This window comes from Ursus americanus, chromosome 25, assembly GCF_024610735.1.
Source record: "Ursus americanus isolate L20-20 chromosome 25, mUrsAme1.1.p, whole genome shotgun sequence".
NCBI lineage: Eukaryota > Metazoa > Chordata > Mammalia > Carnivora > Ursidae > Ursus > Ursus americanus.
This window is the reverse complement of record NC_142151.1, coordinates 6,409,689-6,424,720: the sequence shown is the minus strand read 5'-3', so window position 1 is coordinate 6,424,720 and position 15,032 is coordinate 6,409,689. Positions and strand designations below refer to the sequence as shown.

The 15,032-nt window shown below is 44.4% G+C and overlaps 1 long non-coding RNA gene across 1 annotated transcript in view; it reads left to right on the top strand.

The window, feature by feature from the left end:
- The window catches only part of LOC148107745 (uncharacterized), a 28,137-nt gene that overhangs the window by 2,588 nt on the left and 10,517 nt on the right, over positions 1 to 15,032 (top strand). The window lies entirely within an intron of this gene.

Sequence of the window (15,032 nt, the reverse complement as noted above, 5' to 3'; positions counted from 1 at the left end):
GCAGGAAAAACCCGCTTCCTCGCCCCTGCATCTGCTGACAAGCCGCCCGAGGTGTCTGCGCCGAGCGTGGCCACACTGATACAGCTTTCTAGGAAATAGCCCGGGAGGGGGAGGGGAGGGGGGCGAGGGAGGGATTAGGTTTGGCTCCCCCTCTCTCCCCCTGCGCAAACAACACCACCCCTTCCTTTCCCCGGAGGCCCAAGACTTCCACCCTGTGTCCTTCGCTCGAATCCTCGCCGACCCCTCCGGGTTCACGCCTCACCCGCCAGGCAGCGCTTTCTCCCCGGGAGCGGGATTGCAGTGGAGACGCTGCCAGCGCAGTCGGCTCTGACATGTGCTCAAATGCATCCCCGGGTCAAGGTTGCTTTTACAGGGGATATAGTGGCGTTTCCTCACCTCCTTCCTCCCTCCACCCCACCCCTCAACTTTCAGTGTTATTTCACTTTGGGGGGAAGGCGAGAGGGCCCAGGGCCCCCCAGCAAGTTGGCCGAGCTGGCACGTGCAGGGAGCATGGCGTGGGTCAGGGCTCGGGACACACCGTGGTCAACCGAGCACCTCCTTCATCGAGAAAGGGGGCCCGAACCGGGGCGAGGAGAGCTAGCGGGGAGGGGGGGGCGGGCTGGGTGAGCTGTACACTCGGTTCCCTGAAGGGGGGGGGAGAGTGGAATAGAGAAGGCGGGGAGTGAATAAACCAGAGGTGCTAGCGATTAACTCAGGCCCCGGGGCCAGCCCCTTTAAACGAGGGTGGGGCGGAAGGGGTGGGGGGAGGGAAGGGGGGGGATATCGCTTTAAAAGGGTGAGTAAGAGTTTGGGGCGCCGTCTCCCCTCCCTCTATTTGCATAGCCAATAGCTCTGGGGCTCCTGCTACTGCGCGCTGATTGTTACCGGGCAGATTACTTTTTTCTTTTTTTTTTTTTCTTTTTTTTCTTTTTTTTTTTTTTTTTTTTTTTTTTTTTTTTAGTAGGACGCGTTCCCCGCTACATCAAAAGGAAGCCAAGGGAGGGCGGAGGGAGAGCGGGGACTGGGGAGGGCGAGGGCTGGGGAGAGGCCGGGGCGCCTGCGACCTTATCAATAGCCGAGGGAATTAGTATCCAATCTACCGTAGGTAAAGAAAGGGGAGGGAAGGGGGAGGGGGAGGAAAATGTCTAATTGCTGTGGAAGCCATTAGCTTTCGGGAAGAAAAAAGCTCACTGAGGAACCCAAGTTGCAACTCAAAATGAAACAGTCCTGCGCAGCGGATGACACTCAGGCTGAGCACGGTGTTCCTCGGAATAGAGTCGGTCCCTAACAATTACCTATTGATTTTAGTCAACTTGGACTTCCCGACTCAAGCTTGAGTCACTCCGGATAAATATATTAACTTATATTTTAAGACCCCATAAAGGAATTACTCAAACTTCACCTCAGCCACCTATGAGCGGTTCAAAGAAAGCTGCTGGGGAGGGGGGGCGGTGGGAGTGAGAGAGGTATTTTTAAAGTATAAATCTAGCCCGACAGGCAAGGACAGAAGTCGGCGAAGGCTTCCAGCCTCTTGACATCACTTGATAACTAACCCTGCACGGTCTTCTCTCCACCTCCCTGCAGGGAAAGCATCCCCAGCTCTGGGGCTCCAGAAGTGGGGAGGAGGGGGGAGGGGAAGAGGCGGGTGGTCGTCCTCCGGGCCTGGCCCACCCTGGGGAGAGAGCCTGGGTGGCGACGTCTCAAATCTCAGAAGCGAGCCGAGGGCCCTCTGGCCCCTTCCCTCCCCTATACCCCCACCCCTACCCCCGTCTGGCTTCCCGGAGAAATTCCGGCGGGGCGAGGGACTGGGGGAGCTGTAGCCGCGAAGGGGAGGGGCGCGGGCGGGTGCCCCCTCTCCCCGCGGCCTCTCCATTCACCCAGACCCACGAGTGCGGATGCTTCCCGCGTGGCAGGCTCGCCTCTTCAAGTTCCCCCATTCACTTCCCCTTCCTATTACGGACTGTTCCCGAACACTAACCTCGCATCGAATCCGTCCCCTAGTCGGGTTTCAGTCTCCAATGCATGGGGTGGGGCGTGAGAGGGTGCGGAGGTTGGCAGGAATGTCTCCGGGAGGCTTGGACTGGAAACTGAGTTTTCCCTTTTGGTCGCCACTCCGACCATGTGTTAAAACCTTAATTTTGCTTGTTAAAAAGTACTGCGCCTAGCACGCGGGAAAAGGCACGTTGCCTTCTGGGCAAACGTGTGCATTTTCTTTGAGTATAGACTCAGGTTTAGAGAAAAAAAACCCAAGGTCCTGTGCTCTGACTTTTAAGACAAAACTGGTCACTGTGGAAAAAAAGGGGAAAAAATAATGTTGGTTCTTCCTTATCCCCTTTCCACCCTCAAGGGGAAAAAAAGTCCTGTCCTTTATAGGATCAGTGATAAACTAAAGTGAACTAAGTTTTATTGGACTTTTATTCCCTTCCGTGCCGGCTCCCCACCCCCTATTCCCCGCGTTTTGGAGTTTCGGTTGGAAAGTGTACAAAACCCTGTAGGTGTAGGGTGCAGCAGGGTGTTGGGTGTTTATAGGCACATTTCTGCAGGAACCTGCAAACGCTAAGCACACATACTCCCAAGCTCACCTGGCAGATGCCGGCGGGCCAGGTGATCACGCTGTCGGCTCAAAGCTTCAGAGCCGCACGAGTTCGAGCCCCATGCCTCGGCGCAGGGGCGCTCTGGCCGGGGTGGGGGAAGGGGAGTGAGTTCAGGCTCGGGAATGGAGACCACCGCCCTCCCCCTAAGTCTTCCAAAGAGTTGGGCTGTGTCTCTGTTTCTCCACTGAGGGATGATCAGACAATGAAAATCAAAAACCCGACGGTTACTTAAAAGTAGGTGGCAAATGCCCTACTCTCAGCTCCTGGCTCTCCGGACACCAGAAAAGAACTAGAGAAGGTACAGAAAGAGAAATGGCGGGGGGGGGGGGGAGAGGGGGGTCACAGGAAGGAGTGAAAGCCAACTGGAAAAACTTGCGAAAGGAAGAGGACAGGTCGGGATGGAGGGCGTAAGGCAAGGAAGGTGGGTGGGGACGATCCGACGGAAGGCTTCCCAACGCCCGGGCCCTGGGACTGCAGGTGTGAATACGCTTCCGGGACCCTGTCGCCGCCCCCCGCCCCCCACCGGTGGCCTCTCTGGGTCTCTCCCGATCCAGCGGGGGGCAGCGTCGGGCCCTGCCTGTGTATTAAGACTGCCTTTTCGGTGTGTTTCAGCTCGGACTGGGGCTGTGTGCCTGAGGCAGCAGATGCGATAGGCGTGGGTCAGGAAGGCTTGCGCCTGCCGTCTGTTCACCCACCTAGCATCTCACTCCCCTCCCTTGGAAAAAAAAAATAAAAAAATAAAAAGACCCGAACTTCCCCCTCTTCCTGTCTGATTCAGCTGCAAGACACGCCTCACGAGGCCGAAAATAGCTCTGGAAATGCATTAGCTTTCTAAAAGTGAATCTTCCAATAAGATTTGGGGCGGGGGGCGCCTGGCTCGCGGCGTCTGCGGGGCCCTGCTTCCCCGGAGGAAAAGGAATCGGCAGTCTCGGTGCTTCGCCCTCCCCCCGGCGCGCCCGGGAGGGGGCCGCTGGGCGGCGGAATCGTGCCTCCGCTCGGGGAGCCACCACGCGGCTTTTTCGCGGAATTTTGACGTCACCCACACGTGGGGGGAAGGGGCTGGGAGAGCGAGAGGAAGCGGCGGGGGAGGGGGCCGGCGGGCGGGGAAGCGGCGCGGGGCGGCGGCTGTGTGTCCGGCACCTCGCGGTGGGGGCGCGAGCCGCGGGGCAGGTCCCCGGACCACTGTCGGCCCGCGGGGTAGGAGAGGCGGTGCGGCCTGCCGGTGGGCCGGGGCAGCGACCCTCCTTCCGCACCCTCCCCTCCCCGCGCGCCCGCCGCCGCCGCCTGCCACCCCCTTGGAGTTTATTTTTTCACTTCGAAATCGGGAGCAGCTCTTGGCTGCCGAAAAGGCTCATTTCTGAGGGTCGTGGTCCAGCTATCGACTCCATATCGACATCAGACTGAATATCGCGATTGCTGGCCGCGACGCACAGCGGCTCAGCTCTCCACCCTGTCTCCAGTGAAGGAGACGGGAATGTGCTTTTTTGTTCGGGTCATGAGTTCTGCGTTTACTTTCACACCAGGAATTTTTTCACGCGCGACATATTCCTCCCCGCCCCCCGCCCCATTCATTATTTAAACACCGGCTGGGTTGGCTGATGCTCTAATAATTACATGTAAGATCTATCTCCCGAAGATGAATGTGAGCGATATTGGATGAATATTACCGTGCGAGGAGAAAATACGTCTAGAAATCTGCTTGTCCAAAGAGTTCCACAAATAGACGGGCAAAAGTACAGGGCGACTCCCCTCCCACTCGCTGGGTACCCATGTGGTGTCGGTACTCATGAAGAACCTTCTAGACTGCAGGGGCTGGGAGCTGCAACTGCAGAGAGAGCCCATGCACCTTCAGTTTCCCCTGAATTTGGGCAAAGTCCTTTTAATCTTTCAGTCGGGGGTGGGAGTGATATCTAAAATATGTCATTTTCTGAACCCACAGTGACAATTCTGGTTATATGCTGAAATTTACAAGAAGCTGTAGTGGGAATATTTGGGAGAAAAAGAATAAACGTGAACCAGCTTTTCCCTCAATGAGGTAGACTGTTGAAGGAATCAGATGCAGAAAGCTGGGGGCTTCTTTGAAAATGTGGATTTGAGGTGGAATTATTTGTTTCAAATGTAAAGGAGAAGCTTTCTGTTCCAATCAGTTGTGAAGTGTTTAAGTGTTTCTTTTGTAAGATGACAGCGTTTGATTTTGAGTATTACTTTCTTCATTCGTTTTAGTGCATTCCCTCTATTGTTAACTAATTATTTATTCTTTTTCGTTTAATGGTTGCTGATCTGACCCAAGACACTCTGTTTTGTTTCTTTTGAAGAAAAAAAAAGAGTTAAAATTAGTGATAATGTTAATACTTGCTGTTGAAGCTCAGTCTGAGTGAACTGTATTTGAGAGGGCTTGCTTTTTGGTGCCTGATGTGATGGGCACTTGGTTTGTGTATACAAAGGTAAAAAAATAGAATAAATTATTGGGGAAAGAAAAAAAGGAAAGAGCCAAGGGAAGTGTTTTAAAAACTTAAAAGATGAATGTCCTTTAAATTTTGCTGCTGCTTAATTTCAGACACCTAAGTTGTGGGAGGTCAAGTTAAGCACTTTGCAAATCTAAATTCTTAGTAAAATGTCAAGACTACCCCCAACTGAATTTTTTTTTGAGCAATAGTCATTTTTATTTGTTTTCTAAATACTTCAATTTTGTCCAAGTTCATTCATTGCCCTTTAAAATGTTCACTTCCCGGGTGCGATTGAATATTCTTTTGATTTCATGGTTTTATTCAGCTGTGTATCAGTTACAACCAAATTGAAGTGGTATAAAATATTTCTAATAAATATCCCTTATTTCATATTTTATTTTGCAATCTTTAAACACAAGGATTGCCAGCATCCGTTAGTACAGTTTATAACATACTTCTACAACATGCTAAGTTCATATTCTCCAAACTTTTATGAACTAATTAGTAAAAACCGGAGAAATAGTTTTCTTGTTGAGCCTTTTTGGGGTTGTTTTGTTGTTGTTGTTGTTGTTGTTGTTTTTGTTGTGGTGTTTTGTTTTGTTTTGTTTTGTTTTGTTTTTTGCTGGTGGCACATTTCAAGAGGCAGATTGAAAATTTTTCTAAACTTATTTTCTTGGTGGTCCTTTTGTTGGCATAAAAAGGAATGAGTTTTAAAATGTGAAACAGGTTGTTTTTTAAATTTTGTAATCTTCAAAATGTATACCTCTGGAGAGAGATATTCTTTCTATTTTAGGGTTGACCTGAAAGCAAGCAGTTTGTATAAGTGTGCTAGACAATCCAAGTTAGGTTGGATTTAGACTCAGGAGGAATGCATTTCCTCTTTGCTCAGCCTTAAGTAAGGGCATCTGCTTTTACATGAACTTGAAACAAAGTCCGTGCCTATGCATTATGTCAACAACTTAGAAAAGCACAAATCCAGAGCAGAGGGGTTTATGTGGAAGGTGAAATTAGAGCAGAAAATCCTAATTTATTTCTGCTGTTAGTCATCTCAGATCACACTTTCATTGTGGTCCCATTAACTATAAACCAAATACGTCTTTCTTTGTGGTGTACAGAGGTGAGTTCCTTCAAGCCCTATTTAGTGATGATGATGATGATGATGATAATTCTGTCTCCTTTCAGTGAGTGTGTGTGAACCTTTACATTCTTTTTCTTTAAAAATTGTCATCAAATTGTAAGACAAAAATTATGAATGCTATGTTAAGTTTTTGTCCTGGACATTCAATATTGCACTTTTGAAAATAAAAAGTCAAAAAATAAATAAATAAATAAATAAATAAAATTTACTCTACCTATTGCTTAGAGGGAGAGAAAACCACACAAGATTAAAAAGGAATAAGAAAATTCTTTTGCCTAACTTCCAAATGCTTTCCTTCATCGTGCCCACATATGTTTCCGTTTTTGAGACCAGCCAGTCAGTCCGTCAGGCAAATGCAAAGACCCAGGACCAAAAAACTCTTTCCTGGTGTCAAGAAAGATGTCCTGAAGCAAATGGTTTGGGTTAGTTTACATAAGGTTTCAGATGAAATGTCTTACATATGGCCACCAATTATTTCAAGATCATGAAACATCATTTTTAAAAAAAATATTTTGAGAGAAGGGAGTCTAGACCTGGTGTACAGGCCATTTTGTGTGGGGGTCTTCCTGAAGTCATTTAAACTCAGGAAATTTAGTTGTATCAGGTAGCAGTGCATGAGATCTCTACTGTGTCATTCTAATAAACTGGGCGAATAGTTTTTTTACCCCCCACTTCTAAATACATATTCTTCTAATTTTTCTCTTTTTAAATAAAATGGTATATCTAATTGTAAATTTCCCTAACCAAGTACTGTATAAGGCTCAAATTTACTTGCCTTTATACAAGAAAAGTTCGTATAAATAGTCTGTGGTGTAATTACCAGCAATTTGTTGTCGTCTAGCAGATGACTTTAGTAAATCAGTAATGGCACTCCGGTGAAATCGGCTACATTTGGGATGAAAATCACACGTACCTCAAGAAATCAAAGTCGTACCTTCCATTTAGATACTTAAGAGTTTACCTAGGCTGTCTGAATGTTTCACTGAGTGGAAATCTTTCAGCTTTAGGAAAGCCTTGTTCTCTACTATAGTTTAGATGCTCGGTCTTACTTGGACACAGAGGAATATCCTGTAGGACCTCATGACATTTTGTCCAATCACAGAATACGCCTCTGTGTTTAGGAGTCTGCGATTGCAATTCTATGTAGTATTCACGCTGAGCAATCACATATGTGTTAAACTGATAACATCACAAGTCTGTGCACAGATGTATCAAAGCAGATCGGGGGGTGTGCTTCAAATTTGTAAGGTAGAATTTTAATGGTTTCAATGGAGGAGTCAAATAGGCGGAGATTTCTGTGCTTTGGAGAATGCCTTTAGCGTTTGTGATTTATTCCTTCATTTTTAAAAGTAAAAACTGAGTTCTTAACCATGTGCCAAAGAGTGTGCTAGGCATCGGAAATGTTGTGGGCATAATAGTTAGACACTCAATGAATATTTTGGAAGGCAGGCATTAGGGAAAAAGAGTTGAAGAATAAGGTTCCTAACCCTGAAAATCACATTTTCTAGTGATTAAGCATGAGAAATGAGTGCTTTAAACATAATAAAACTATAGAACAAAAGGCACAGAATGAGATGCCGTGTTTTTACCCATCTTACACAACCTATCTGAGGCAGGGACGTGGAATTTATCTTCTCTTTTAAACTCGGTCCAATCAAGTAGTTATTACTTGAATTGCACGGTGTTTTTTACAATGTTCTTAAATTATTCTCAAATTATGTTCTTAATTTGTTTACACTCTGTTGGGACTAGTTGGTTGGATGTCTGGATTACATGTTCGGGGTTTGGTTAGTCCTTTTAAAGTTGCCAAAGATGGAGCTGCTTTCTTGGTCCATTTGAGAGCATTCCTTTCTTTGAGTAGCTGTATTTCCCAGAGCATCTGTTTCTCGTCTGAATGAATCCTCTCTGAATCCGACAGGGCATCGATTAGTGTTTCACTCCTTTGGTTAGGAAGTGGAGGTCAGAGTAGATCATTTACTTGTCCCAAGTACCCCAGACGTTGACAGAGCAGAATATAGACCTCTACTTAGTAGCCTGGGTGTCTTCTAAAATTGATGCAGAAAATATTGTCCTTGCCACAGCATCATGCTGGTGAAATGGCACCAGGCTAGAATTCAGAATATTTGCACTCTGGTTCCTACTTTACCACCAAGCAGCACTGTGACCTGCAGATGCCTTAAATGTTTCTATTTCTCAAGTTCCTCATCTACAAACTTAGCTAGCTGTAGTAAATGATCACTAAGTTCCCTTTCGGCATTAAATGTTGGTTATGTCCCCATGGCTTTATCATCATCATCACCGTCATCAATAGGAATTTTATCTTATAGCATCTTTTATATATTTTATGTTTTATATAACAATTCTTAAATTGTGAATTGAGGTATAGTCTCACTCCCCACGTATCTTGGGAGATGTTAACTCATCCCAGATTGGAACCTTTTAAATTCAGTTCCCTATATAGGTGGGCACTTCGATGCATGTTGTCAGCCGATAGAGAATGATGTTTTCCTAATCCTAAATTGATAGAATAGGATGGCAGTCTTCATATATATATGAAATGTAGGGGGGCGCCTGGGTGGCTCAGTTGGTTAAGCAGCCGACTCTTGATCTCAGCTCCGCTCTTGATCTCAGGGTCATCAGTTCTAGCCCTGCAATGGGCTGCGTGCTGGGTGTGGAGCCGACTTCAAATATATATGTGTGTGCACCGTACACACATAATGTAAAAATATATGGGGAATGTAAAAATATATGGAATATATACCAGAGTGCTTAAGGAAATCCCAGCACATGGGTTAAACTAACCAAATGCTTTATTCCTACAACTCAAACACAGACTCCATTCGAGCATATATAAACATATAGTTTTGAATGGACCCTAACGTGCATGTCCTTCTTTAGGTGGCTACGTGACAGCTCAGAACCTTATGGGCATCTTTAAATAAAGCATATCCTGAGCTACATGGAGCTCAGGTGCCTCAGGTGGCTACTTTGGTGAAAAGGGAATACAGCAAATTTCCAGAGTTGCCGTCTTGACACAGGACATCCCTCCTTGCTTTCTGGCATGTCCTAATAAACTAGGAATAAGCAAGTAAAACTTTCTGCTGTGTTCCACTTTTCTTCATCACTTTTCATTGCTTTGAACATGTGAGGGACTTCATTCATTGGGATTCTTTGTACTCCAATGAAATCTACTTAGACTTAAATTATTTGCGTTATAACATTATGTGTTTATAGACATGTTTCCTTCTTAAAATGTGGCTACTGAGAAAGAGAAACTTGTAACGAATAAACAATTACACTTGGAGGGGCACCTGGGTGGCACAGTGGTTAAGCGTCTGCCTTCGGCTCAGGGCGTGATCCCGGCATTATGGGATCGAGTCCCACATCAGGTTCCTCCGCTATGAGCCTGCTTCTTTCTCTCCCACTCCCCCTGCTTGTGTTCCCTCTCTCGCTGGCTGTCTCTATCTCTGTCGAATAAATAAATAAAATCTTTAAAAAAAAAAATTACACTTGGAATAGTTTCTAGACAGTGTTCTACATTATTTTTTTAATGTATGATATATGATGTCATGAAGAGAGCACTGGACTTAGGGATGGAAGAGGTGGGTTCTAGTCCCCATTGTGCTGCAAACTGTGTAACTTGGGGCAAGATTTATATGGGATGACAACATTTTAGGGTTGGAAGGGAACTCCATGGGTCTCAGTCTATACCCCGTCTATCACAGAGGAACCTCTTTAGTGTCCCTGCCAGATAAAGATGGTGCCTTTGATCAAACATTTCTGCTGATGAGAACCACATGTCCTATAAGGTATCCTCATTGTCTATTATATATTTATATATTGCTTTCTGAGGTTGAACAAAATACTTCATCAGCATCTGAACTTAGCAGCATTGGTGTCTACTTACTATTGGTAGGCCTTGAACTAGGTCCTTTGCCATATAAGATCTTCCCAAGAACCATGTACCATTAGGATCCTGAGGGATGATAGGTTAAATGACTGGAAGGTCACACAGCCAGTTAGGGGCCCAGAACTTTCTGCTTCCTGGCAATTTGTGCCCACAAATGGTGTCTTTGGCCACTGACATAAGGCAGATTGGCCATCTCCATCATTTATGCTGATGGTTGATCAGATATTTGAGGATGCCATCCCTTCACCATTTTCCCCCGGGCTAGACGACCCTTTCTCTTCAGCTACTCAGTTGGAAGCTAGCCCCTCATTAGCAGGCTGTCCTCCTCTAGATCTGACTAGTTTGCTGATATCCATCTTAAAGTGTGGTATCTTTCTTAATGTGTGGCTAATGAGAAAGAGCAATGTGGAGCAACTTCAGAATCGTGCAGACCATTAAAGTGGTTACAAGAAAACACACGAGAGCCATGGACTGCCATTTGCCTCCCCTCACCCACTTTTCTGGTACCACTTTTCTGACATCCCCAGTGCTATTGAGGCAGACTAGTCTAGATGGGAAAGAGAAAATGGTATCCCATCTCCTGGAGGCTGATTTTATTAATGAAACCCAAAATCGCACTCCATTTTCTCATCTATAAATTGGGTGAATTAAACTACAGATGATCTTATCTTATGTTTTGTAGCCCCAGGGAACAAAACTAGCATCTCTGATAAAACAGTAAAAGGAGGACGATTTCTGCTCATATAATGAGCTTTCTCTGCAAACCATTCCAACATGGCAAGGGATACCTCCAGTGACTAAATAAAGGACCTCATTAGGGCTGTTACAAGAGGACTGATGAATCACTTATTTGCTCTGAACCTAGGTTTCCTCATCTTTTGTTTGTAAAGAGTAAAGGCAGTGTGCTTAGCCCAGTACTCTGGCATATAGTAAGTGCTGAGATCAAATTAAGTGAGGTTTATTATTATTATCAACCTGTAATGTTACATTTTCTTTTAATACTCATTAACATAAACCTCAAACCATTAAAATACACAATGCTCTTCCATGTACCAACTACCTTACTTTGGTAGACAATGGACTTGATGTGTAAGGTTCTTTCCGCTTCTGCGATTGTCTGGATGGGTTTTCCCCTGTCCTTTCTATTCAGGTTGGAAGATTACCTCTTAGTATGTGTCTGTCTGAGGACAAGATAATTTGGAGTTTAGGATGGACCAGTTTGTGATGTTGGCAGCCACCACTGAGTAACTGATCCATGGTGGTGGTAAAAAGTGGGTCGAGACACCCCAGAGCTGAGATCTGGTGTAGAAATGTTCATGATACCTTGGGGCGCCTGGGTAGCGCAGTCGTTAAAGCGTCTGCCTTCGGCTCAGGGCGTGATCCCGGCGTTCCAGGATCAAGTCCCACATCGGGCTCCTCCGCTGGGAGCCTGCTTCTTCCTCTCACTCGCCTACTGTGTTCCCTCTCTCGCTGGCTGTCTCTCTGTCACATAAATAAATAAAATCTTAAAAAAAAGAAAAGAAATGTTCATGATTTCATAGAGCGTATGAAATACATTAATAATCCCATGTACTAGAGCTGAGCCAATTCTGAGAGAATATGACCAGTGGTGGCTGCCAACATCACAAACTGGTGCATCCTAAACGCCAAATTATCTTGTCCTTAGAGAGACACATACTAAGAGGTAATCTTCCAACCTGAATAGAAAGGACAGGGGAAAACCCATCCAGACAATCGCAGAAGCGGAAAGAACCTTACACATCAAGTCCATTGTCTACCAAAGTAAGGTAGTTGGTACATGGAAGAGCATAGTGTATTTTAATGGCTTGATATTTATTTTAATGAGTATTAAAAGAAAATGTAACATATCAAACTCATAATTTGGCAAAAACAATAGTAGTATTTAGAAAAAGGATCAATTATTTATTTATTTTTATTTATTTATTTATTTTAAAGATTTTATATATTTATTTGACAGAGAGAGAGACAGCCAGCGAGAGAGGGAACACAAGCAGGGGGAGTGGGAGAGGAAGAAGCAGTCTCCCAGCGGAGGAGCCTGATGTGGGACTCGATCCCATAATGCCAGGATCACGTCCTGAGCCGAAGGCAGACGCTTAACCGCTGTGCCACCCAGGCACCCCAAGGATCAATTTTTTAAAAATTAACGAAGTGATATATAGATATGGGGGTTTAAAAATCAGAAAAGTTGTATACAAAAAATTAAAATTTGGGAAACGAACTCCAAACTGCAGTTCTTCCTTGGAAAACTAAGAGATAGCAGTTCAGTTACACCTACAATCACAGAGCATATTAGTGACAGTGCTGGGACTAAGGTAGCAACCCTCACTTTAAAAACTAAAGAAGTATGCATGGATCTTTTCATTTAAGCTATATCATTACAATTCCCCTCATCTTCTTGTTTCTTCTGTCAGTATTTTATTGTGTTTCCAAATTTATTCTGTTCTCTAACTGGCTTTAGATACTTACTGCTCATTTTATTTTTAAAGCTATTCCCTACTTTGAACTTTTGAACTGGGTGCCTTGCTTTTTACCAGACCATACTGCCTATGACTTTTGCCTCTCCAGGTAGGTTTTTCTTTTGTCCTGTCACCTTTTCAAACTTCTCTGCCTTTAAAGGCAGAGAAATGTTATTATTTGACTTATTTAGCAGTTCTCTGGGAAAGCTCCAATCTCAGGGTTTGTCACTATTTGACCTGACTCAGAGCTTGCTCTCCATGAACTGCCTTATTCCCAGCATGTTTGTCCAAAACAATCAGTGGCAGTTGTTTAACATTCCAACCACTCGAGGTGGCAATACCCATTGGGGTTAATAAGAGGCTGGCCAAAAATATTAAAAGGAAACACTGGAACATGTGCTGTCCCTAGGGACTTTGAAAAGCTCTGAATGTTCTTGGGAATCTAGAAGGCCACATTCATGTGTATGGCTTTGCATATGCCCAGGAAAGACCTGAGAAAGCCCTAATTACTTGCCACCAGGTGATCTGTGCAAACAGAAAGTGATAGCTAAGGTAGAGTTTTAAACTGCCTGCCAGATTGTTGAAGGTGTGCCCATACATACACTAGAGTTCCTTGGTAAAGGCTCAGAGACATATTGGTTCAAACTGGTTCAAGGCATTTAAGGAAATCTCTGTCTAATCATTATTTGACCATGAAGCAAGCTAAACAGAGACATCCATGTTTGGGCATGACCAAGAATACAGATTTTACAGAATTAGTCCAGGAAAGTCACTAAGTAAACAAACAGCAACAAAAACAATAAACCTAGTAGTGCGTGTGTGAGAGTGGTGGTGGGAGTATCTGACTTGCTGAGTTGCTACCTTATATTATTTGAAATGTCTAGTTTTCAGTAAAAAAAATTATGAGACTCTCATCTATGGAACATAAGAACTAGGATGATCGGTAGGGGAAGAAAGGGATAAAGAAAGGGGGGGTAATCAGAAGGGGGAATGAAACATGAGAGACTATGGACTATGAGAAACAAACTGAGGGCCTCAGAGGGGAGGGGGGTGGGGGAATGGGATAGGCTGGTGATGGGTAGTAAGGAGGGCACGTATTGCATAGTGCACTGGGTGTTATACACAACTAACGAATCATCGAGCCTTACATCGGAAACTGGGGCACCACTGTATGGTGACTAACATAATATAATAAAAAATCATTTAAAAAAATTATGAGACACAGAAAAACAGGAAAATACGGCCAATATGCAGGGTAAGAACCAATCAATAGAAACCATTCCTGAGGCAATTAATTAATTCCTGAGGCTATTAATATTAATAACCAGATATTACATTTATTAGACAAAGATATTAAATCAGTTATTTAAAATATAAATATGTTCAAAGCACTAAAAGAAACCATCTCTAAAGAGGTAAAGTATAAAAAATAGAAAATATCAATAAAGAGAAAAATTATTAAAAAGAACCAAATATAAATTCTGGAGTTGAAAAGTATAATAACTAAATTGAAAAACTCACTAGGTGGCTCAAGCTACAGATTTGAACTAATGGAAGACGGAACCAACAACTTTGAAGATAAGTCAATTGAGATTACCCAGTCTGAGAAACAGAAAGAAAAGGAAGAAAAATGAGCAGTCCCAAAGACCTGTGGGGTATCACTAAATATACCAACATACACATAATGGGAGTCCCAGAAGGAGAGGAAAGGGGCAGAAAAAAATATTTGGAGAAATAGTGGCTGAACATTTCCCAAATTTATTTTAAAACATTAATCGGGCGGGGGGGGGTGCCTGGGTGGCTCAGTCGTTAAGCTTCTGCGTTTAGCTCAGGGCATGATCCCAGGGTCCTGGGATCCAGCCCCACATTGGGCTCCCTGCTCCTCTGGGAGCCTGCTTCTTCCTCTACAACTCCCCCTGCTTGTGTTCCCTCTCTCACTGGCTGTCTCTCTCTCTCCGTCAAATGAATAAATAAAATCTTAAAAAAAAAAATTAATCTAGGGATGCCTGAGTGGCTCAGTCAGTTAAGTGTCTGCCTTTGGCTCAGGTTATGATCCCAGGGTCCTGGGATCAAGTCCCACATTGGGATCCTTACTCAACAGAGAGCCTGCTTCTCCCTCTGCCTTCTGCTCCCCCTGCTTGTGCTTTCTCTCATTTTCTCTCTCTGACAAATAAATAAATAAAATCTTAAAAAAAAAAAACCCAAAACATTAATCTACACATCCAAGAAGCTCAACAAACTCTAAGTAGAATAAACTTAAGGATAATCACACTTACACACATCATAGTCAAATTTTCAAGACAAAGAAAGAATCTTGAAAACAGCAAGAAAATAGCAATTCATCATATACAAGGGCGCCTCAATAAGTTTAACAGCTGACTTCTTATCAGAAACCATGAAGGCCAGAGGCAGTGGGATAACATGTTCATGGTGCTAAGAGAAAGACTGTTAACCAAGAATTCTCTA